Source organism: Centrocercus urophasianus, unplaced genomic scaffold (genome assembly GCF_019232065.1).
Source record: "Centrocercus urophasianus isolate 14NV4802_14NV808 unplaced genomic scaffold, USGS_Curo_1.0 seq_40, whole genome shotgun sequence".
NCBI lineage: Eukaryota > Metazoa > Chordata > Aves > Galliformes > Phasianidae > Centrocercus > Centrocercus urophasianus.
The window spans coordinates 797,394-821,829 of record NW_024884978.1 but is presented as its reverse complement, the minus strand read 5'-3'; positions in this window follow the sequence as shown (position 1 = coordinate 821,829).

Here is a 24,436-nt window from a genome sequence, read left to right as displayed (position 1 = left end):
GGATGACAACACTTCAGCCCGGACGACACAGAAATGCAGCGAGGAAGTTTCTCACACTGGTTTTAGCCAAGGCAAACCGGACTGTGCACAGGTTTGAGATTTTAATTATTGGATGGGTGCTGGGCTGCCCTTACAGCTCGACGAGGAAAGCTCCCAGCCACCCGCGTGCCCCCCGGCCTTCACGTTGCTCTCTGATGCTTTCTGCTCATTACAATGAAATCCAAACCCAACTCTGAACAGCCACTGAATGGTTTTCTACATCATCAGTGCTAAATCGGCATCTCTGCCGTGCTCTGCCTCTCTGCTCATCCTAGTTGCCAAAAAGGCTCAAGAACTCAATGACGGTTGGAGAAAAGGTGGAGAGCTTGGCCCAGCACAGCCCAGAAGAAGATCCCACCTCCAGCATCTCTTCTGCTGCATCTCTTCCCCACCACGGCCCCCCAGCCCTGGCCAACAGCACCCTGCTCAGTGAAGGATGGCTCTGCAAGCACCACGTGTACTCAGGGGAGGCTCCCAGCGCCCAGGAACACACTGTGCCTGAGCTTCCCAAGCATTTCTCATGATGCCCACAGCTTCTCTGAACCTCACAGGCATCCCTCAGGGCAGGATCCTTGCAGCATGGTGACTCACAGCGTTTGCACTCTCGGGGAGGTAGCCGGGAAGTTTCAGAGGTGCCCCAGGTTTAATCATTAATCACTGAGCTCCACTCTATGGTTTCACCTTGGGATTTCACCCACTCTCACATCAGCCAGAAGCAGAGGCATTTAAAAAGTGACTTCCAAAGCATCCAGGCATGAGGTAGGAGAAAGGGTGGAGGCGAGGGATGGCCCCATCCCCATGCTATGCCATTGCTCTGAGGCTGAGAGAGAGCTTCAGAGCTGCACTGCTCCGAAGAGCAACCATTAACCAACCCACGAGGGCCACCTCATACATCAGTGGGTCATTAAAGGATCTGACACTCATTAACAGTCCTGCAGGGCCTTATGTGCCGGTGCAGCCTCCCACTGCATTATCCTTCCTGCAGGAGAGCAGAGGGGAAAACCACAGGGGAGAGACTGCTGCAAACCCTGAGTCCTCTCCTCTTCTGCTCCTACCTTCTCTAAATTGACAAGCTCAGCCAAAGGGTGACTGCTACCAGCCTAATACCAGTGGCAGAGCCACAATGTGTGCATGCTGGTGCAGGAATCACAGCAACACCACTGTGCTCTGCCACCCCCAGAGCTCTGCATCCACATGGAAGCAGCAGCCCAAACCCCAGTGCTGCAGCACCCGGCGGATGCTGTGGGCTGGGGAGGTCGCACTGATTCCCAGCTGCAGCTTGCACTATGTTTGTTTTGCCTGCCCCCAGACACACCGGGCTGGCAGCAGGGCTGACCCATAACCAGCATAGCCGAGCCCCTGATTGCAACCTTCTGGCAGTTAATGTGATCCTCTTGACTACAAGCACAGCGAGAGGAACGGCTGGTGGCTTTTCCCTCTGCCCTGCCTGGTTGGCTGGGTGGGATCCTCCTGCACTGCTGGGTGAGAAAGAGCAGAGCATGGGATTGCCAGCTCCAAATCCCACTGTACTGCTAAGTACAATCCTGCAAATGTGGCAGCCCTGCCCATGGGGAGATAATGATAGGGATGGTCCTGCTGCAGGATGGAAGATGGAGCAGAACAGCATATATATACGTATACATATATGTCCTCATATCTCCTTGTTCAGATTCTCCATTATTTTTGGAAAGAATTAAAAATAACCCAGAGAAATTAAGTATTCACTGAAGTTAAACCTCCAGCACACTTTGACTTTCAGCAGTTTGGAAAACGACAGCACTCTGTTCAGACTTTCTTCTAATTCATATTTTATACGGGCCTCTCATAATCCATACTCCATCCATCTTCCTTCTTATTTGTTTTCTCTTTCCTCCTCCTTTTTTCCTTTTAACCTGTTTAATCCTTTTAAGTTCAAGGATTTGGAAAGCAAATACTATAAAAGATGAAAGGTGCGTTGGAGGAAATCAACTTTGATAAGAGGCTTTTATGGCTTGTAAACCTTATTCCGGCCCTTTGGCTTGAAAGGCAACACTAATTTTAAGAGCCTTATGCAAGCCTCACGTTAAGCTTGGAAAAAAAAAATTGCACCAGTCTTGAAGTGATGGGCACCTGGCTGCAGCCTTCGCATTGCAGCACATCAAATGCTGTGGTTAACAACGGGCAGCCAGCAGCAGAGCTTCGAAGGGCACGGTTTGCAAAAACCCAGAGTTGCTGTCCCAATTTAAAAATAATAAAGGGAATTACGAGCAGCACGATCCCAAACAAATCGCTGAAGGGATGCTCTCTTTCACTGCAGCACCACATCACTGCACCCTCACTGACCCCTCCAGAAGAAGGCAGACGGTGAGCTCGACCCCTCTGTGCTGGATGCAGCACAGTGTTAAACGGCCCTGGCCTCGCTCAGAGTGGGGCACGTCTCTGTGTCCCCACTGCTGGGACCGCTGCTATTAGGTCAGCCCTTGGCAGAGTTGCTTCAGGCCAGGGCGGAAAGCCTTATTGCATAAGACAAGAGTTTGGAGACGGAGCTGCGTTGTTTGACAGTGTAAACACGGGGCTGCATCGCTGGTTGGAACGCAGGCCACAGGGCTGGAAGAAAGCATCTCAGCAAAGAGACAGGCAAGCTGTGAGCAGTGACAGAGCCCTGCTGTGCACACAGCTCTCACCAGCACCCCATTCACTGCTGCAGTTCCCTTTGTTGATGGGAAAGCCCAACACCAGACCCGACTCTGCCAATTCTCCCCTGTCTGTTTGCAAGAAGGGATGAAGGAGACTGCTAGTTCCGAATCGCATTGCTGCTCAGGGCTGAGTAATTACAAGTGGCTGCAAGCATTATTACCTATAATGCTGCTTATACAGAGGCAGGCTTGGCACTAATTAGCATCACATGGGAGGCTCATGCGCAGCATCATTACGAGGGAAATGAACTGTGATCCAGAAGAGGAATATCTATTGACAGACTTGGACTGGATCCTGGGGATGCTGCTCATCCTCGAGCATCAGCGCAGGAGGAGAACTCATCTCCCACCCCTATGGCTGGGTACTCCAGTGAAACGAAGGGTAAAAACTATTTTAATGATACTGACACAGATTCCTTTACCTATTTTCAGAGGCTCCGGGGCAAGTCATTATACGCAGACTGAGGCCGTGCCGCCACCAAACGAACGCAAGTTTCTACCTGAAGTATTTTCCAGTTTAAATAAGCAAAATGGATAAAGGGCACGAGAAAAAACTAGAGGCAGACAACACAGATTCAGAGAGCTTAAGAGATTTACCCCCACCACAAAGCGGGGACTGGATGCTAGATTTCTAGATCCCAGCTCAGTTTAATCCCAAACCCCTTCACATGCTGCTTCCCTTACAGACAGGAACCACTCCAAGAGAAGGCGGATCCAACTGCAGCTTAATCCATCCCCCAGCAAGCTCCCACCAAACATCACCACAGCAGCTCAGCACAGCTCCCAGCTCACCCCAGGACCTGCCTGGAGATGGCAGACATTCAGGCAAGGCTTCTGGAGCAGGGCAGGAAACGTGGAGCCATGCATGTGACACAGTGCAGCAGAAGAGCACAGGGAAACAAGAAGGAAAAAGCCACCAGGCACCTCCAGTCAGTGCCTTTTGCTCTGCAAGTGACGTTTCCATCTCATGGGATTTGATGTACTCAGGCCCTTGTTATAGTCTTGCCCAACCAAGGTACGTGCAGCTCAGGGAGCTTTTGCATTTATGAAATCCTGCATTTATGAAGGCAATTTCTTTGCTCATTGGCAGTTTCTTCTCTGGGGAAGTAATGGGGCTGCCCCTGCAGCCGTAGCAAGGCCAGCAGGCTCACTGATGCTGGCACATGGCACGACCAAAGGCAATTGGTCTCCCCACCACTGCCTATATCCAAATCCAACATGAATTCACATCATTTTTAGGTGCCTAAAGGCCAATCGGAAAGAAGCTAAAATATCAGCATCAGAAACAACACACTCACATGCATAAATGCCAGTAAGTGAACTATGGGCATAAGAGGCTCAAGACCTAAAAGAAAAAACAATCTCGTTTTTTCTTTTTTTTTTTTCAATTGACAAGTAGAAATGTTTGTAAACACTGACATTTCAAGCAGTTTTTTTCACAACTGAAAAATGCATCCAGCATCTCTAAAATATCAGAAACTCTTTTCCCTACTGTGATATACCTCCCACAGGTCTGCAGACCCCATGCAGCACCTCGTTAACACATTGAACTAAAGCAGCAAGTTGGGCCAGAAATTGAAAGAGTGAAACCAGTTCAGCTTTTCTCCATTATCTGGGCTGAAAAAAACATCAGATAATAATAATAATAATAATAATAAGGAGGAGGAGGAGGAGGAAGAGGAAGCAGCCAAGGCTATTTTTTAAAACCATGTGCATCAGTTATCTTGGGAAAGACTCTCAACGCAGATGTCAGATGTTCCACCACGGATCCTGGCCTCTCAGTTCTCAAGGTCTTTTTGGGAGTGAACCAGCAGCAGAGAGATGTGTTTCATGGCAGTCCTATGCGACATCCAACCTTTGGCCAACCTCAGGTGAGTTGGGAGCTGAAAGTGAGGAGGAGGAAGAGCAGAAGGAGGAGGGACATGCTGTGTTTCCCCAGCTTGAGGGTGGGACGGAGCACCGTGTCCCTCTCCCAGCCAGATGCACAAACCCCAAGAGCACTCAGGCTGCATGAAGATGAGGTGGGAGGCAAACGGCCTTCGCTTGTGGGATACAAAACCCCAAACCATTAATGCTGCAAGAACACCATGGCCAATTTTCTTTGCGCCGCAAATGTCATCCTATGGGGACAGCAGCCAGCTCCGCAGTGGTCCCCCCTCAACCACGCCAGTGAACTGGCTCCAAACAACGAATGTTACACAGGAGAAGGGGAGGCAAAGCCAGCAGCTGTTTTGTTAAGCAGCCCCACACCGCAAATGCAATTTGCTAACAATCATTACAACGTGCCTGCAACATTTGGCCACCAGACTTGCTCCTTATTTGTTTTCAGAGGACGGATGATTGCTCAACAGCTGTTGTGTAGGCCTGGTTAGCCTTAAAAAAAAGAAAAAAAAATACCCTACACTAAGCACATCTCCAGGGAGATCAAGTAGTTTTTTCACTTATTTGTATATCCCCATAAGCAGTGAGGGATTCTGACCAAGATCAGGCCCTCAGCATACCAAACCCACATGGAGAGAGAGGAGCCACCCTGCCACAGGAATGCAGGCTGCCAGCCCAGGGCGAGGAGGAGGAAGGACGGCCATCAGGGAAAGTAAAGAAGTCACCCAATGCCACACGATGAGGCTGTGGATCTCAATTTCTCAAGTCATCAGAGCCTCAAGTACAAGAACATGGTGCCCAGCACAAGGGGATGTTTCCAATAGAAGGAGCATCCAAGGAGGAACAGCTGCTGGAGGGGACAAAGCAGCAGGAAGATGCACGCCCAGGCTGTAGGCAGGACAAGGCTCCCTTCAACTTCACGAGCCTTTAGAACATCGTATGTCAGAAGAACTTATTTACAGTGTATTTCCTTTATACTTAAAGCAAGTGACAGACCCTTCCTACTTAAAAATCAGGTTGGAAAAATGCAGATACCCACACATGTGCCTTCTGATGGTCTTCATGCACGCCAAGCAAGCCAACGCCAGCCCCAGCTACCACTTCACCCAGCAAACCAATGCCTTTGTGAATGGGAAAATACCAGAACTTGCTTTCTGGGTTTATGGTTTGCCACTGTGGGAAACGAGCATCACCACTCCTTGGCAAGAATGCCAGGCCACAACAACATCACCTTGGTCAATGAACCAAGCACTAAACTGGATACACAGTGAACACTACCAAATAGCTCTACCCAGGATGTGGGGAAGAATCCTTCATCCTCTGCAGGTTGGAAATGCATGAAACACTCCCACAAGCACCTCTGGTATCACAGAGGGTGCCTGCAGCCATCCATCCTCTGCTTCTTCCACGTTGGATGGAGACCCTGCGGATGGCATCAACACCATGCAGCCCTGCATTCCTGTGTCTTCCCCAATGCCAGCGTGTGCCAAAGCACATCAGGACTAACCTATGCAATGGCAAAGAAATAAATGCTGTGTTACAGAAAAAAAGAAAAAAAAAAAACTTCAAAGATTTTATGAAGGAATTAACGAGCCTTTTTCTCCTACATTAAAATCCTTTTCTTCCCCTTTCCACCGCAGCAGGACTTAATGCTATCCCTGAATCAGATGAATTTTTAAAGAAAAGCTTTCATGTTAAAAGCTATGTATTGACGCAGGTATCTCAAGCAACCTTTAAAATGTTCTTTTAATTAAGCAAAAGTTTCCAAAGCCTGAAGTCACACCCACGTTTTCCTCATATTGGTGCACCGCTGCCACATGAGCAGAGGGAACTGTGATTTTTTATGGCACATCCTGGAGGAGGGGAACCTCCATCAGTCTACATGGGTTCCCAGCAGGACACAACACAGCCCGTGGCTTCAAGAGGAGAAAAGGACAGGGATGAGGAGAAAGCAGCCCCATATTGTAGCAATCTTCTCTTCCCAGTCATTAATTGCATCCTGCTGGCAGAGCCCTCTCGCAGTCTGCTCCTAAAGCATGTCAGACACACTTCCCTCCTCCCAGCACTTGTTAATGGGGCTTTAACCTCTTCAGGCCTGAGGCACGAAGAAGTCTGCAGGGGGATGGAGTGGGGGAAGAGGTGCAGGGGAGCAGCACTGTGGGGTCAGCAGTCAGCATGAGCCTCCAGCCCCTCACTTCCTTCTCTTACAGAAAAACGGGGAGGGGAAGGGGGCAGCTGCCTGCGCAGGGATGAGCACTGGTGGGAACCCACTCCCATGTCTCAGTTTGGGAGGATATGGGCCCGGCTGGGGGTTGTCTAAGATGAAAGAGCGTTTGACATTTTCAGAGCAAAGGGTCCGATTTTTATTTTATTTTTGAGGGCCACATGCAGTCAGATGCCTTTAATGGTGCTGGAAACAGATGGGCCACCGTTTTCTTTGCTCATACAGGGCGCCGGACATAAAAATGCCATTGAAAAATGAGCAGCACAAAAGCTTTCCCTTTCTCATTGACTGTTTCTGCTCCTTTTCTGCTTCCAGTGCCTGGCACTTGAGCAAGGGAAATGACCAGAGTGGGCAGCAGCCGCCTGAGCACGGGGTCTCTGAGAGCAGCCCAGTGCCACGGAGGAGGCAGAAGGCTGAGAATCAAGAAAATCTGTGCCCATTTCCCATTATTGGGACTGAGATGTGCAGATTCCCCTGACCAGATTTAGCCCAGCTTGTATTGCTTCAGCTCAGCTGCCCCCACTTCCCTGAATCACCCATGGGAAGAGGTCAGTGTGAGCAAGGGGCGTGCAAAGAGGTCCCCAGCCCCGTGGCTTCCAACCATCGCGTGCATCACTCCCACAAGGTCTCCAAGCAGCCACCTACAAGAACAGCTTCTATCCAGGCTACCTCTGGCCATCAATTTGCCCTGCTAAATAGAACCAGGAAACACAGCAGGTCGGCGTGGTTTTCCTGGGAGGAATTGCTCTGCCAAGCCTTCTAACGAAGGGATGCTGCTCATCGTTAGCAAGAAACCAAAATGAAAATTTAAGAAAGGTTTTTGCTGCTTTGATTTTGGATCACTTTTCCTCCCATAAAAAAAAAAATAAATAAAAATCTAGTAATTTTCTTGTTTAGCGAGACAAAAGAGAGAGGGAAATTAAATGAAAGCCATGGGGATAGAAAAAAGACAGAGGAAAAAATAATTTTCGTATCTGAAAATCAGAAAATTCCAGATCTGAACTCACTTTTTTTTTCCATGAGAAAAGTAATGAGGCTTCAGGAAAAGAGAGCAGTAAGCTTTGGCTGAAGCTATCCAATGAGCCGATATCCATCAGCTTCAAGCACAACACTCCATGAGATGCTCCATGAGGACCCCCCCCAAGCCAGCACCCTGCAGCGACCCACCCCAGGCACAGCCCTGCAGGGCTCCACGTGGCTGAGGCACAGTGTCATGTTTGGAAACTCACAAGCTCTCTCCTCTCTCCCCTCCTTCCTCTCAGAGCATTGCAAGATTGCCATTCCTGCACAGTGCATGCAGCCAAAGCAAACACAGATTCCTGGAGCCGGCTCTGCTGCAAGCAGCTGCACAGAGCTGGCAGCCCACCTCCTTTGGGACCTCCTCATTGTCATCATCCCCCATTGGCCACGTGTGTGAGCAGAAGGCTCTCCCCGCCCCATCCATGGGCACAAAAAGCCACAGCCAGGCCTGCGTTTCCACGGCTGGAAATGCAAATCCATTTCCCGCAGCATCAATAGTTCAGGGTAAAACATTTTATACAAACCATTCTCAGGCCTCTGGCCAGGCCAGCTGTTGCCCATCATTTCCCCACTGAGATATGGGCAACACCAAACAGCCAATCCCAGCCCTGAACTGGCAGCTCCCAGCCTGTCCACCCACCATCTGCAACGTTATGGAGCTGGGACTGCAGCCACACTCTGAACATCAGCCAAGCTGTAGGTTCTGAATCCATCTACATGGAGAACCCTTCCTACGTGCTAAGCATGCACAATATTCCCAATAAAAATAAAGTGAGTGGGAAAAAAAAAAAAGCAACAACACACACTTGGCAATGGGAAGGCTCAGATGCAGGCAGCTCATTTGTCCTCAGCAATATCCTTATGTAGTACATCCTTATGGGCAGGTGCACCATGCATGGCTCCCAGCAGGTACTCGCAAGGATGCACATGCACAGGTGACCACCAGAAAAGCTCCTTGACCCACAGGGACAACAGCACTGTCCCAGGAGGCAACCACCCCACCACACCATGCAGTGGAATGCTGCCCATAGGGTTGGCCAACAGGGCTGAGCCAGAACAGAAACCAATCAACCCCCCCCCGAGAAGGGGCAATATTAGGAAAGTCAAGTGAGAAACAGCAAAAATACAGAGCTTCAGCCACATCCCAGGGAGCCACACGCGTGGAGAAAGATCTTCCAACACCTCCTCGGCCATTGCGCAAAACGCACTGATTTTCACCCAAAAAGCAAGGCGCATACCAGAGCACTTCCAGTTTGCAGCCCTGCTCTGACAGCACCTGCAGGAAACTCTCCGTCGAAACAAGCACTCCTTCCCGGGAACAGAAACAGATTCTGCTCCAAGAGCTATTTTTATTCTCCCCCAAAAATATTTTGACGAATACCATTTTCATTATCTCTGACGCTTCCTCTCGCAGATGGGGCATTGAGAGAACAGACCCACCCATGGGCTGAGGAGGAATTTGAGAATTGAGAAACAGCAGCCTTTGGCACGAGCGAAAAAGCCCAAAGGGATGGAGAGCCAGGATGGCACCAGGGCAGGTAACACCCAAGGCTTACAGAGATCCTGAAAAGCAGCCGAGCCAGGCAGCCCGACCCAGGCTTGGCACAGGGCAATGGGAGCAGCTTGGCTGGGGTAGAAAGCAGCTTTCCTAGGGCTGCACCTGGTGAAAAGCAGGGCTGAGAAAGGAGAGCTGCCTGTATAAATCTCAGCTCGGACTGCCAGGCTGGCACTGTTCAACATCAGTGTTGTTACTTACAAGAAAAAAAAAAAACAAAAAAAGTTCCCATATAAATCCTATTTCCTCCCTTCTGAACTTAATATGATCTGAACCCCCTTCCCTCACACTCTGAGTTCTGCAGCAGTGCAAGGCTCTGGGTGTCTCCTGCTCCTAGAAAGAGTCCCCAGCCCCACAGGAACCAGCCCAGGGCTCATGGTGCCAGCTGCTGAGTGTGTCCAGCAGGTGGATCTTCCCAAAACACTGAGGTTTCCAGAAAAATAATGTGGCCCAATACATCCCAAAGCCACATTGCACTGTGCTACAGCACAACACAATGGGGCAGTTTGCAACCTGATGGACCAGAGGATGCTGAAATCTGCGTTTGATGCAGCAGCAGTGGGGTGCAGCTCAGGAATCTGCTTACCCCTCAGATATCACTGCACTCAATGACAACTCACACTTCCAAGCTCAGCTTCCTGCTCCCTTCAGTGACTGCTTCAGGGGTGGCCCCAAAGAGCCCCGTTTTCTCTCAAATCCCTGCCTGACCACAGGGATGCTGGGCAGTGAGACTGGAAGGTCACAAAACCTCACATCGCTCCTCCTATCCTTCAGCTGACCTCACCTCAGCCTCCTACCCTTTCCTGTACCTTTTCTCCTCCATCAGTGGCACTAGTGTTTATTTTCCAGACCAAGACCTGCTCTGCTGGCTGCTGTTCAACTAAATGCAGCCACCACCACCACCAAGGGCCGTTGGAGCAGCTCCCTGCCAGGCTTGGAGATGGCACAGCCTGGGTGGGCGAGTGGCACAACACCCAGCAGAAGCCACAAAGCAACAGGCAGACCCATGGTACCACCAACACTGCCACGCTCCGAGCCCAACCCAACCCGCGTAGCACCACTGTGGTTTGGAGATGCAGACCCATGACCACCATGGAGCACGGAGAGAAGCCTGCCAAATACCACATGCTGCAAAAGCTCAGTGCTTTCAGTTGCCTCGACTGACTCCTTGCCAGAGACACCCTCTTTTCCCTTCCCTCTGCGGTATTTCACGCTGAGCTCCGGGTCTGAAAGCCAAACTGGAACAGCCTCAGCTTGCCTGCTTTAGGGTTGACAGCACAGCTCAGTTTTCCCGACCTCCTCACAGCTCTGCTGAGCAGCTTCCCTAAATTCCCGTAAAGGTTGTGGCCAGCCTGCTCTGAATTAATGGTTTTTAATGGGTGCTGAGGCTCAGAACTGGCCACAGCTTCACTTTGAGCCAGTCCTGGTGGCCCTGAGAGTTGGAAGATTGAAAAGAAAGAAAAAACAAAAACATGGGGCTGGTGAAGCCAAGCAGAGGGAGAGATGAATCATGGCATTTTGGGAAGGCTGGGAATGATGGAGTAGAAAAAGGGGAGAAAAAAAAAAAAAAAATGGAGACAGCAAAATATATGGTTTAGTAGAAAGTCATACCTTCAGCCAAGAACTGACATATGCTGACAGAGGAATATCAAAATCCGCGATGCATTAAATCCCTTTCAGCAGCACACTTCAGGGAATAACAATTGCTCAGAAGCTGGGGGCTGAAGGAGGTGTTAATCCCTTGGCAGCCCAAAGCCTACAGCAGCCTCACCCCGAGGAGCTGCAGCTCCCACGTCTGCCGGTCAGCTGCATCCGAGGTGGGTCTGCAGGAAACCTCCTTCCCTCTGGGACAACAGGAGACCCAGGGGCAGTGCCTGGCCCCATCCCAAAGCCACGCACTGACAGGGTGGGGTGTGAAAGGAATTGTGGAAAATAACACGGGAACTGTGGTCACCGACACCCTGGGGAGGAGGGAGGACATCCAGGCTTTACCTTACCTGCGTCGTACGGCATAGCACACACCACAGGGCCATGTTCATCCTGAACCTGAATTCTTGCTTAATCAAGGTTAGGATTTTTGCCTGCCCTGAGCAAAAGCCATCCCCACGCCATGTCTGGGATGCTCTGGAAGGAATCCCATCTCTGGAGGTACCCATCATCAGGCTGGATGGGGCCCTTGGGCAACTTTATCTGGTGCCAAGCAGCCCACAGCAGGGATTGGAACCAGATGGGCTTTAAGTTCCCTCCAAACCCAAGCGATTCGGTGATTCTATGAACTCCCACCCGCACCCTTCTGTATGTGCAGCAGCACTGCAGCATTGCCTCATCCCCTCCCTCCCAAAATCAGCCCTTCAGCTTTTTCCCCCACCACGGGAGACCGCGGCCCATTAGACAAGGCCTGATTACTTCTCCTCACCTCCCCCGTGACACAATCGAGTGCGCATACAAGGCAGAACAAAACAGTGACAATTGGTGACAAATGGACTGCACAGCATCCCGTGGCCCCGTCGCCAGGGAGACCCCGGCCAAGCATGGGCAGCCGTGAGGGACGCTGCAATTTGGGGACGGTGGAAGGGACACAGGTGCTGGGAAGGCAGTGGGGAGCGCCGTACTAATTGCAGGCAGTGAGGGAAGGGCTGTGGGCCCACAGGGAGCCGAGCCCCCAGGCCCGGTGAAGGGGGGAAGGGACGGTTCTGCCCCTCCGAGGCCGTCCCCTTTAATAAGGGTAATTTTCCAGAAGTATTTTTCCCAGGTCAGAGCAGTGGTTTGACAACAAACAGAGAGAGAAAAGGGTTTAACCATTGCTAGCGCTGGGCCAGCAAGCGTCACCAAGCACAGCTCCAATGTCAAACAACACAGCTCTGCACTGGACTTTGTATCACAAGCCCCACTTTTGCTAGGGATGAACACGAGGCCAAGAGAGGGAGAACGACGCTTGCTTTCAAGCTCTTTGCTGGCAGAGCCAGAAATCTCTTCCGGGAATATCTTGGAATGACTCAATGCCTTTTACTTTCAATGCAAGTAATGCAAACACCCACAGCCAGCATGGAAACGCTCTGAGCTCACTCAGGGCTGCAGACATTCTCCAGCACCTGAAGCATCAGCAGAGGTGGATGCACAGCTCCTGATACGCAGCTTCCCTCCTCCACACCGCGGGCACATCTGATTATTTCTCCCCATCAATACCTGCAGCAGACACCCGTGAATGCCACGCAGCAGCGGCAACCCCTGGAAAATAGTTTGCTTCTTTTGCAAGAGAAATGCACACCTGTAGCTTTGCTCTCTAAGCTGCACTTGCTCCACAGGCAAAGCTGAGCATCCTCACTCAGGCTACGTGCATTTCAGCCGTGCTCCCCGCCTGGCCCCCTCCCATCCCTCCACACAGGTGGGCAAGAAAGAGTTAAGGCTGCAGCTGCCAGCCCTCCGTGCGGAGTTATGCTCAAACTGTTCCCACTGCCGCATGAAGTCAGCTGTCATTAGGGAACAAAGGCGCCCCGAGCAGCTCGAGTTGTGTCACACTCGGGAGGCGCAGAGACTGCTCCCTGATTAGGATTTCTAAATCAGTCCCATCGAGGCCCGGAGAATAAAGGCACAGAACAATGAGTGGGGCACATTCACACAAGCGGCAGCCCCCTCCATCCCCCCGCCCTCCCCATCCCCTCGCACGCTTCTGCTCCCGCCCGGGCCCTGCAGCACTTCACCCCCTGCCCTGCTGGGACTGCAGCCTCCCCGCTCCTCATGCAGTGGGAACAACGCCTGCTAATCCGCATCTCTGCCCACCCTCAGATTTGGGAGCCTTTAGGTCCTTGTGGTTGAGCATCACCTTGCTGGGAACTTGCTGTCCCTGGAGCAGTAGGGTAACCCAAGTTGGAAGGGACCCATAAGAATCATTGAGATCAAATCCTGGAGTCACCAACCTTGTGGAGCCCAATGCAGCAGGCTGGCAGGAGGCAGCCCTAGAGAGTATGCTGGCATAGCCCTATCCTGTCAACAGAGCGGCTGGTCCAGCTGGTGGCCAAAGCATCATCTCCATCAACCTCCTCTTGGCTACTGGCCACCAGAACGACTCGCTGTCCTCCAAGCCTACCCCTTGGTGTCACCACCTGGGGAACACTCAGTCACATCATGTCCCAATACTCACCATAGACCAACCAGCAGCACCAATCACCACTGGTTATTTTTCCTTCCAAAATAAGATATTTTTTTGAACTGTACTGCAGCAAGACCCAACTACGTGCAAGGACGTGTCATCGCATACTGCCCTAGCCTGTTGCACTGCTGTCCCTTCATTATGGGGTGACACTGCCAGAGAGCCTCCACACACTGATCCAGAGCATCACCCACACACCCTCACCCCACAGAGGTTTTCCTTTCCCACTAACCAATCCTTTGTGCACACAGAAACCAGCTGGAGGCTGCAGACATCAGTTGCTAAACTGATGGCACCCAGGGCAGGCTTCCTATGAGTGCCCTGTGAGCACAGCAGTTCTCACGTTGCGGGCAGGCAGGAGGTGTTGGCTTGGCTGGAGGGGTCTGTAAAAGTTTCCTTGGAAAAAGCAGGAATGTCAGCACAAAATGACGCAGCACCACTGAAAAAAACCTGAAGGAAAACCAAGACAGTTGAGGATTTGGGACATTAAATACACAGAGGCAAGAATTAAATGGTAGCAAATGCTATTCTTGGCTCCAACTCTGACTTTGCTCATGACGTTGGCTTTGTCAGTTTGGAGTGATCCACCTTAATTCTTCCCACATAGAAAGAGGAGGTGACTCTACAAGGGTCAGATCCCTCCAGCACAAACCTTTAACAACAAGGGTCCCATAAGCAGTGACAACCCCAATGGGAGCATCCCCTCCAGCAGGTCCAGAGCCACAAGGAGAAGAGCACCCAGAGGTCTGCACACAGCGATATTTGGGGCCAGGTGGGTGGGAAGGCAGCCAAACCCAAACCCTACACCTACCCAGAGGCTGTATGGCCAACCCAGACGCAAATCCATCTCCACAATCCCACAGCCCTTCCTTTGGGAGCTTCCAGCACACAGAGCCAAAGAGATGGCTCCTTTTATCCCCTCCTTTGGGTCTGGTGAAACTCAAGGCAACTGGACAAGAGGAGATGGGAAAAGAGTCGGGAATTTACTTTATTCCCCTGCCCTGAAGTTGGATCTTCAAAACCACGAAGAAAAGCCCCCAAGCAGCGGGAAGCCGGTGGCCAGCAGGTGCAATGAATAAATATCCCTGCAGAAATCAATATGGACAGAGGGGGCAGGGAAGGAATATAGATATCGGGCATCCCACCCCCCGCCTCCTGCCCCACACTACACGCACGCAGACACACACACACACACTAATCCGGTGGATTTGGCCGTCATATGACATGCCCAGTCAGTCCGAGGGAGGGGATTTAAGGCACGCCTCTCCTTTCACGCCAGGAAAGGATTTTCATCTCTCGAGAGCACAATGAGGAGGGAAGGAAGAAAAAAAAAAAAAAAAAAAAGCCAATCAAGCAGGGATCAGCTGTGGGCTGGGCTGCTGCAGGTCTGCCTGTCCCAGAGGGGGGTGCGGGGAGACATATTGGGCCGTGTGGGAAACCCACAGGCTCAGCTTCTCACACATTGTTCTCCCCGGCTCCCCCCACCCCCAGCCAAAGCCGTTAATGCCACAAAAGATACTTTGCCCATTGTGCCGCGGACAGCTGAGAGGATAGAGTTAGCCTTACACAGCTTTCCTGCCTCCCTCTCCCGCTGGAGAGGGGAAGAGGGGACAGAGCAATCAAAATGGAGAGTTTGATGCTCACCATACAAAAGAATTAAATCCACTTAGGCTCCTTTCTCGCTAATCTAGGACTGTGGGGGGTTAAACATGGTTACATTTTCATTAGGTACTAATAGCAAAAGGGCAGCTAATGGTAGCACAGACCATTGCATTGTCATGCAGATGGCTCCCAAAAGGGCTACCCAGCATCGCCCACCGGCCGCAGCACGAAGGCATGCTCGGAGTGGGAAATTGTGTCACTCGGCATTGTTGGGGGCTGAATTCCATCAATGGGAAAGTCATGTTTCCTCGGCGGAAAGGAAACAAGTTAAAGGGCTCAGGGAGAGGAGGAGGAGGTGGGGGGAGCGGCGGCGTGCCCAGCTCTGCACCTGGTCTGTAGGGACCCCTGTGCGGCACGATGTGATGGCACGGAACCGTGACCGCCCCTGGGGGTGGGCTGCCGGGGTTTGGTGGTGTCTGGGCACTGCGAGTTGATGGCCATAAGGTGTCACCTCTGAAATACCAACACTTGCTATCCAGGCATGGAAGGATGGCTTCAGCCCCTTGCATTTCATTCCAGGGCTGTGGTGAACACCACCACCCAGCAGCTATACGCTCGTGTGAATTTGGTCTTTTTGGTCCCCTTGCCCTTACATTTTTTTACTCCATATCTTCTTAAGCGCGGCATCTCTGTTCATTTCAGCCCCACAGGTGCTTTCTCTACCCTGCTTCTACTGAGCTGTAAACTGGAGATTCAATATGGACCAGGATGAGGGAGCATCCTGGGGGTACCATTCACTGCTTGCATCACCTGGGTGACCACACAGCTGCTCAGGCTGCCTGGGATCAACGCTGAGAGGGCAGCTCAGCCCTTTCATCCTCTCCTGAGCCATCCCTAGCAGCTTGCCTAGCAGATATAGATGCTTTCTCCCTCATCTCCTCAGGGATAGCAGCTCCAAATGGGTCCCAGACCACTCAGGACGGTACTTTTCTCAAACAGAGGAGGAAAACCACTTCTCTGGGTGCCTACACTGAATGCCTGCACTGAGAGGCACTGGGACCCATATTGCCCATGTACAGAATTCCAACTTACTTAGTGCTGGCTCACTAACATCTTACCACCAGAAAATATCTGCCTGGGGTATATTTTATAGGGTGAGAGCACTCCAGGATTTCTTCAGGGCTTTAGAAGAGAGCCCCACAGCCCATACAAGTCAGTGAAGCTACGTCCTTTCCCCCAAACCAACTGGCACGAAGGTAAAATCCATCACTCGGGAACACACAGCAGCTGCAGCAAAAGCCAAGTTAAACAAGAACAAGGTCAGCGTGGAGATGGTGCAGCCAATAACTGTAAAGAGGAGGAAATTGGTAATACAGTTGGGAGCACAGCCACCTCCAGCACAAGCACCCAGCAGACGGCCCCAAATCCCACGGAGCTCAGCACCACGAGTCCCTGACATCTCATCCCTGGGATGAGCACCAGGACTACAAGCATGTCCCTTTGCCTCTTCTCTCAGCTTGCAAACTGCACCGAAGTGAAGGGGCTGGAGGAGCCTCTCAGCCTGGAGTTCCACTCAGAGAAACAACTGGAAAAGGGCACATTTCAGCTGAGAAGGGTTGGCTTCACCTGCCTTGCAAGGCACTGTCAGAAGCCACTTGCCTGATGCAACTCCCCTTGCACAGTGCCTGTGCTGTCATAGGCTCACGTAGGCCAAGGACAGACAAAATATCCATCCACATAACACTCAAGTGCAAATTTCCTAACAAACTCTGACACCATGTCTATCTCGCCTGACTGCCAAAGACCAAATTTGAGCCAAATTTCCTGCAAGCATTGCTAAGTTTTGCAAGCTTCAAGTCCTCGGAGAGTCACATTTTCATGCTTCTCTCTGCAACGTTGTCGGAGCTTGAGTTTTTATGAAAGCTGAGATTCTCCAAGTTCTGGAGCCAAAGCTTTCAGAGAGAAAGCAGAAAGTGAGAACAGGGCAACTCACTGCAGTATGGTGCATCACACTTAGATTCTCTGATGTCCAGTAGGGCTGTGAGCTGAAACAAGGCTGCCACTTTCCCTACAGCAAGAGGTCAGATTTGGCCTTCTCTTTACCACCACTGCCCACACAGCTTGCTGGAATTGGATGTACTGGATACCTCTGACATACTGGTAAGTCTTGCTGATGCTGTTCTAAAAGATTAAGTTCTCTCAATGGGGAGACAGAGGGATGGACAACACGTCTCAAACACTGTTTCCCCAGGAAAGCCCTCTGTGGAATAGTGCATTGTGCAACAGCCACGATAACATCTTGACAGCTTACACCAGTATTTTTCTTCTGGTGTTTTGGAGACCTGTGGTGTTGCAATCCAGGCTCAGGGTTAAAAGCTGGAGTTCTGGAAAGCTCATCTCTTAGGAGAAGCGTAATGGAGAGGCAGCACGTCCAGTGGGCACTGGGGGCTGGAGGGACCTGCTCCAGCAGCTTACTCAGTCAATGAGCTGTGCTGGCCCAAAATGTTCCTTGTTTCCCAGCAAAGTGATGCTAGAAGCACAACAGCAAACTAAAAAACAACAACATTCAAAGGTTAACAAGTGTTATTTTTCACTATTGCGCCTCAGGACTTTCCTGCATTAATGTTAGTGACTATTATGCTTCGTTCAACCTGATAGACTGAGCAAAGGGAGGGGGGGCAGGAATCAAATCTCATCAGTAATGGGAACCACTTCCAAAGGGAAGCTGCTTTCAGAAACCTGGCCACGTCCAAAAATTACAACCGGTCTCGGCAATTACAAGAAGTAAAACATTAAAAAGCATGAGACAAAGTGCATTTGCATGCTAAAAGCTCCCGTCAGCGGTGCTGAGAGGCTGCGTCCAACAACAAAGCAGAACGCTTCTCCCTCCAAAAAAATATATTAACCCTGGTGTCACATCCCTCCGCCCTGTTTGCACCCCAAGGACTGCAGGATGCAACCACAGCCCCCCTGCACCAAACGTCTGGGACGTGGCCCTGGCACAGACACCCAGGGCTCACTGCTGAGCAAAGCTGCAAGGGTTAAGGCGTGCTCAGCCATCCCCATCGCAGCACAGCCTGTGGGGTTTTGTTGAGAAGTTTCTCTGATTGGGGTGGATTTGCTGGGAAGTGGTGTTCCAGCAAACGTGTTCCAGTTCTGCAATTGCTGTCGCAATAACAGGTTTGGGTTTGATTCAGAGGTTGCAGGTGGGCAAGTTACCTGAAGGCCATGAAGAGGAAATTCCTACATCCGTTCTGAAAGTGCATACAGAGCCTTTGGTTGGGAGGGAGGAAGCATGAGAAGCAGCACGCTGCTGCTGGGGTAGGATTTCACCCGAAAACACAGCTTTATGCTCAAAACACGAGCTGATGGGAGGGTCTGAGCAAAAGCCTCAAGCAGAGAAGCAAATTATAAGCCCTGGTTAGAGGTTTGCAACCCCCTGATCAGGGTTCTTCTAGAGGATCCTCCACAGGAACTCAGAGTGCATCCCAGAGTCAGTGGGATCTGAGAATACCAGCCCTCGCCTGAGCACAGGACATACTGTGCACTCCAGAGCTGGTTTGGTCCTTTTCCCCAGTTCCTGCTCGACTTCCCCCTAAACTTTGCCTACATTCTCATGAGCCTCCCCTTTTGGATCTGGTGTCCACTGTTATCTCAGGAGGCATTTTTGCCACATCATCAAAGCTTTCCCTCCCCACTGCCAGGTCCAGTTCAATTCACATCCCCACTACCATTTCCCCATTACAATCTCATTAGCTGTCTTTATCCAGCAGTACCACAGCCTCTTGATGCTCTAATCCTGCTCACAGCTGTTGTGCTGGTGAGGCTCCTCTTCCTGCCATAAGATCAGGTAACTCCCTGACTTGAGCTCTGTGTCATTTCCAGTGCACAGGGTTCATGTCCACACCTAGCATATAGAACAGCCCTCCAGAGGCCTCTCAAAGCACCCTGAGAGCTCACGGAGAAGTAACCTATCTGGAGATATTCTGAGAGCAAAGAAGGGATGCAAAAATAGAATTCTACCCAACTTCTGTTTGAATGAATGGAGACAACACATAAATGACAGGCTGCATGAGGAACGGAGCTGTTTGCACTTGAAGGCAGCTGTGCAAAGCAGCCACCCTGGACATCCAACCAACTCATTTTCAGAGGCACAGCCAAGAAAGGCACGAAATCACCAGACAGCCCATTTCAAAAAAGGTGTCAGAGCTGAGGTCTCCCAGCAGAAGTCCGTGTCGAGCTGAGAGTGCAGGGTGATGTTCCTCCACTCCATGGAATCCAGCACGCAGTCACGCCTATTACACAGGGGATGATATTTTTGTCTGAGCCACCACGAGGGAGAAAATGACAGACTTGAGACATTTGTGTCAGCACAACTGATGGCGGGACAATGGGCCGCTTGAGCCAATGGTTTGTCAGGTAATTTAGCGTAACGATGCAGTAAGTCATTCCCCAAGTGCTGAGGGATTCGCTGTTGAGTTAAGTCAATAGTCACGCTACCAGTCTTCACCCCAAGACACCACAGTGGTGAGGAGATGCCTCCTTACTCATTCCTCTCCCTCCCAGAGCACAGTCATAGCATAAAACACACAGCAATGCTCTCCAAAACAGGTAACTGCTGAAAATGACGCGTGCAAAGAGCTCTTAGTGCAGGGATTCCTTCCTACTTTCACATCTGGAATCTCAGCTTCAGCTGCTAAATTTTGCAATAGAGATGCAATGAGAAGGGGCAGGCTGGGAGCAAAGTGAGGACGCAAGGGCCAGAGACCAACACAGAGGGCTGAAAACGTGCTCACAAGCTGCAGTGAGCATGAATGGCAAAGAAGAGGAAGCAATATGTAGCAACACATATTGCACACATTATGTAGCACACAAACAGATCCCTCGTGCTCGCTTACACATTGCTGAACTCAATGTAAAAGACAGGCTTTCCCAGAGGAAGGCTCATTAGAAATCCTCACCACTCCAGTACCTTTCCTCTCAGTTTAAAAAAAAAAAAAAAAAAAAAGCAAAAAGCAGGGCATGTTCTTTTGAAGGTTGTTTTCTTTCATCCCTTCTTCACCCCCCGTCGATCTCCTCTTCAGCATTTGTGGCCAGCCTGTTACCTCCGGCTGAGAGAGCAGGCTGTGAGCCAGGGCCTCACTGCAGCCTCCATCCCTCTGCCTTGCCCAGCACTGTGCAGTTGTTGGTACCCTATTGCACCCCATCACAAGCTGCTAAACTCTCTCTGACCCACAAGGATGAGCGGGGCTGGATGCTTAACACAGTTGTTGAAATCTCTGTCAACACTGAGGTACAGAGAATCTTTGCTTGCTTGTAGGGTTGAACCTTTGCCCAGCCAGGCTTAGCTGACAACAGATAATACAGCACACAGGCACATCCTGGAGCTGGATGGGCTGGAAGTGGATTTCCAGCCAAGTGACAAGTTCCATAAAGCCTTTTCCATCCCACCACTGCTACAAGCTGACCTTGGCACAGTTGGCTCCCAGCACCGACATCCCCCTGCTCTGGGTGACCACAAGGGCTCACCACGTAAAGTCCCAGCACCAGCCCAGAGAGGGCATCCTTCATTTGCATCACAGCAACACTCAGCCAGGCTGGGGATCTTGATGGAGGCTTTATAAAAATGCACAGGAATTAATTCAGCCCTGCAAGAGAGCAGCAGGCAAAGCTCCTGCTCCAACGTTATCGTGCCCTCCATGGGTTTTCCTGTTGTGAGTGATGGAGTGAGGCGAGGAGCAGCCAGGAGCCCAGACAAGAGAACACGGCAATGCCTGCCCCCGGAGCGCCTATAAACCACCAAGACAAGATGTAACACGAGGAGGAAGCAGGCTGGAGGCAGGAGGGGATACCATAAAAATAGGGTGGTTTAGAGAGTCTTTGCTGTGGGCATAAATCACTGCTGATCTCCCCACAGATCCCAGCAGCACAGAGCAAGTCCTCTCGCAGCACAGTCAAACCAAACCCACCTCCCCAGTACCAGCACTGCCTCCGACCAGCAAAACTGGTGTAAAAGAGAGGAGAAAGGGCATCCAACCCCTGGGTGATGAATAGATGGGGGTGGAAGCAAAGGGACTTGGTCATCCCTTCCCAGCTCCCAAAGCTGTCATCCAAACAGCCTTCCAGAGATCCAGAGAGATCTGGGATCTGCCATCAACAGCACGGGGAGCTCAGCACCCACTGAGGAGGGCAAAGTGCTCTGCACACCAGTGGGGCTTAAATAAACCCCACTGCTCCTCACAAAAATGAATCCTCCCCACCCCCCACATTCTCACACCTCCTTCCCACTTCACTCTCAAATCTGCAATGGCAAAGGCAGGATTTTTTTTTTCTTTTCTCCAAAAAGGAAAGAGAGAAAGGATTGGGTGAAGGGGCACCTTGTTTCAAATAAACAAACAAAATTTACTGCCGGACACATCTTCAAACCCTCAGCCCAGGCCGGCAGAACGCAGCTGCAATGTAATAAGCACATAAATAAAGTTTACAGCTAAACTGGCCTGACCCAGTATTGCCCCGAGGTGCAGAAGAAGTATCTTGTCATTAGTATGCAGAACACATCGCCTTAATGTCTGCTCATTTGTTCTCAGCCCACTCAGCTCTATAAATCTCCACAAAAGGGCAAGGCAGGGCTGTGGGGGAGAAGAGGGAGCGGGAAGGGATGGGAACAGCCTGGGGTCCCACATCCCGGCACATGGACAATGTGGGTTTCACCTGCATTTATCCTTCCCTTCCTTCCTTCAGCATCAGAGGCTGCCCGAGGAAGGACAGCAGCATCTGGGAAGCACACTGAAGCAGAGGGAGGAATGAAATGCAGCTGGTATTTCTGCAGGAGTTCTACCTGGACAGGACACCTCGCCAGCTGCATGCAGGGAGCACAGATTGAGTGCAGACGAAACACTCTGTTACCTGCAGGAGACTGACAAACTTAAAAAAGAAATTCCAACAGTATTTTCCTGCCCCTCACCCTTCTTCTGTTGCATTGCTTTAAGTGACTGCTCACCCTTCCAGACCAGCATCCTCCAAAACCCTGCACAGCACAACGTACCCCCTCATCTCTCCCACCCCCCAGGCATCCCAAATCCTCCCTTGCTATCTCCCTCCTAATGTCACTTGCGTGTAGGTCTACCATAGAGCTGCCCAAATCTCTGGGCTAGGCAGAGATGTTTTGGCATGGGTGACAAGGAGACGGCTTGAGGAGAACTCCTGCATTTATGGCAGCGTAAGCCATGCACCAGCAGCAACTCCAGCACACAAAGTCTGATGTGAATTCCCTCCCACCTGCAACCTCACATTTCCAGGGCAGGCTGTGGTGGGAAGTCCCACACAGCCCTGCTAGGAAATAGCTTCGGTGCTTTGCACAGAACAAAAATATTTTGTGCGCAGGGAAATGTTACTGATCCTCCTCTGTCATCAGTCTTGTTGGGCTCTCCTCCCTGTGTTTGAAGAATGCAGAACGTGATTTATTATCTGACCAGGGAAAAAGGAAAGAAAAAAGAGAAACAAAAGAGGAGCAGTGCAAAGCAGCCACGCAGCAGATCAGCACCTGGAAAGCAGAGGAGGAGGCATCTAGGACGGAAGTGCATTGATCAGAGGAATCTGGTGGCCCAAGAATTGCAATTGAGTACCAGTTTACCTGAACTTTATACATGAGACACAGTGTTCCCTCTGAAGTCTTTCACAAAATAAGCAATTCCTTCTCTGTAGCCTACTGCAAAGGCAGCCAAGGACTGCTCAAGAGGTGAGAAAGCTCCAGGTTTCCAGTCAGCATAGCTGACCTCTATTCAATACCAAACACCTCAACTGTGGCAGGCACAGAGCAAAAAGCTCTGCAAAAAGTACTGGTTACTGCACCCTGAGAAAACAAGTGACTTCTGATCCAAGCTTTCCATGGAACAGCTCTGTGTGCTCATACAGCAGTGCAGAGGTCAGAGCTCTTCAGGGACAGCACAACATAAAGGAGCATCAATGCAATGCAGCACCTGCAGCAGCTAAGAGGCGTTCTCAAGCAGGAAAAAAATGAAAATGGGTACAACCAAAGTGTCCTTTTACTTTTAGAAATACACCAAATACATCCAGAACGAGCATTTCCTTGCATTCAGTATCTAGGTTAAGTTCTGGGCACCTTGACAAAGGTGCTCTGGAATCCCAAAATGGAAGAACCCACACGGCCTGAGGGCATCAGCCCTCCCTGCTCTGCAGACATCAGGAAACCTCCCCAGGCTGCAGGGATGGTGCTGTGAGGGCTCTGTGCAGGAAATGAAGGTGTGGGATCCACCCTCCCCATGGGAATGATCCACCAACTGAAAAACACTCCCCAGGCTGAAAAGCAGTTATCTGCTTGAAAGCAAAGGAACTGCCCTTCCCAGCCAACACTTCAGCCTGGGACTGGTGTCAGAGAAGCTGAGCATGATGTTGTGAAATAGAAAAGCAGCTTAAGAGACACAAGAGCAGAGCCGGGCTGGCTCAAGCACTGACCTGTGCCACCTCTGTTGGCACATCTCCTCATTAGCTCAGTGCAAGCGGATTATCCTGCAGGCAGGCAGGCTTCCTGGTCAAACAGGTGAGACTGCAGCAGCCAAAGTGCAGGAAGAAAAAGGAAGGAGGGAGACTCAGGACATAGACTGATCCACTTTTGGCATCTTGAAACCCCAGCAATCTTGCCTTCTTCCATTCCCAACTTTGTTACGGAGAATACATGATGGGGGTTTAGCACATCTGGTTGGATTCCCTCTCCACCACACGTCCCAGTGGCACCTCCTAGCTGACAAAGGATCCAGCTCCCCAAAACAGCCCTCCCATGTCACATCCCTACAGCCCCATGGCACCCAGGGTCTTCTCTCACATGGAGGTCTCAGATCATCAGGCTGATGTAGGAGATATCACAACTCTGCTTTTTGTGGGCTTTGAGCAAGCAAATTATTTAGGGCAGGTATGGAAAAAGGATAAAACCAAACACATGCTCCCTGCTACTTTTCTGCATGCTGGTATCTACCTAAACTTGAGACTTTTCCTAGCATGCACCAAGAAAGCAGTGAGTGTGCTCTTGAAGATTTTAAATTCTTAATTTTTGCTACAAGCGCATGTGTTCAGGAATTCTTTAATCAATTTGGATGAGATGCAGGCACCTCAGCTGAGCAACAGCCTCCAAAATAAGAAAAAAGAAATAAGCAGCTTGGAATAAGATTTTAAGGGCAGAGGCTACAACGAAGAGTAAGATTTGAACTGAAACACGAAGCTGCAGGAGATTTGCAAGCTTAAGCCCAGGTGTTGCAATTGAGTTGCCTGTCTGC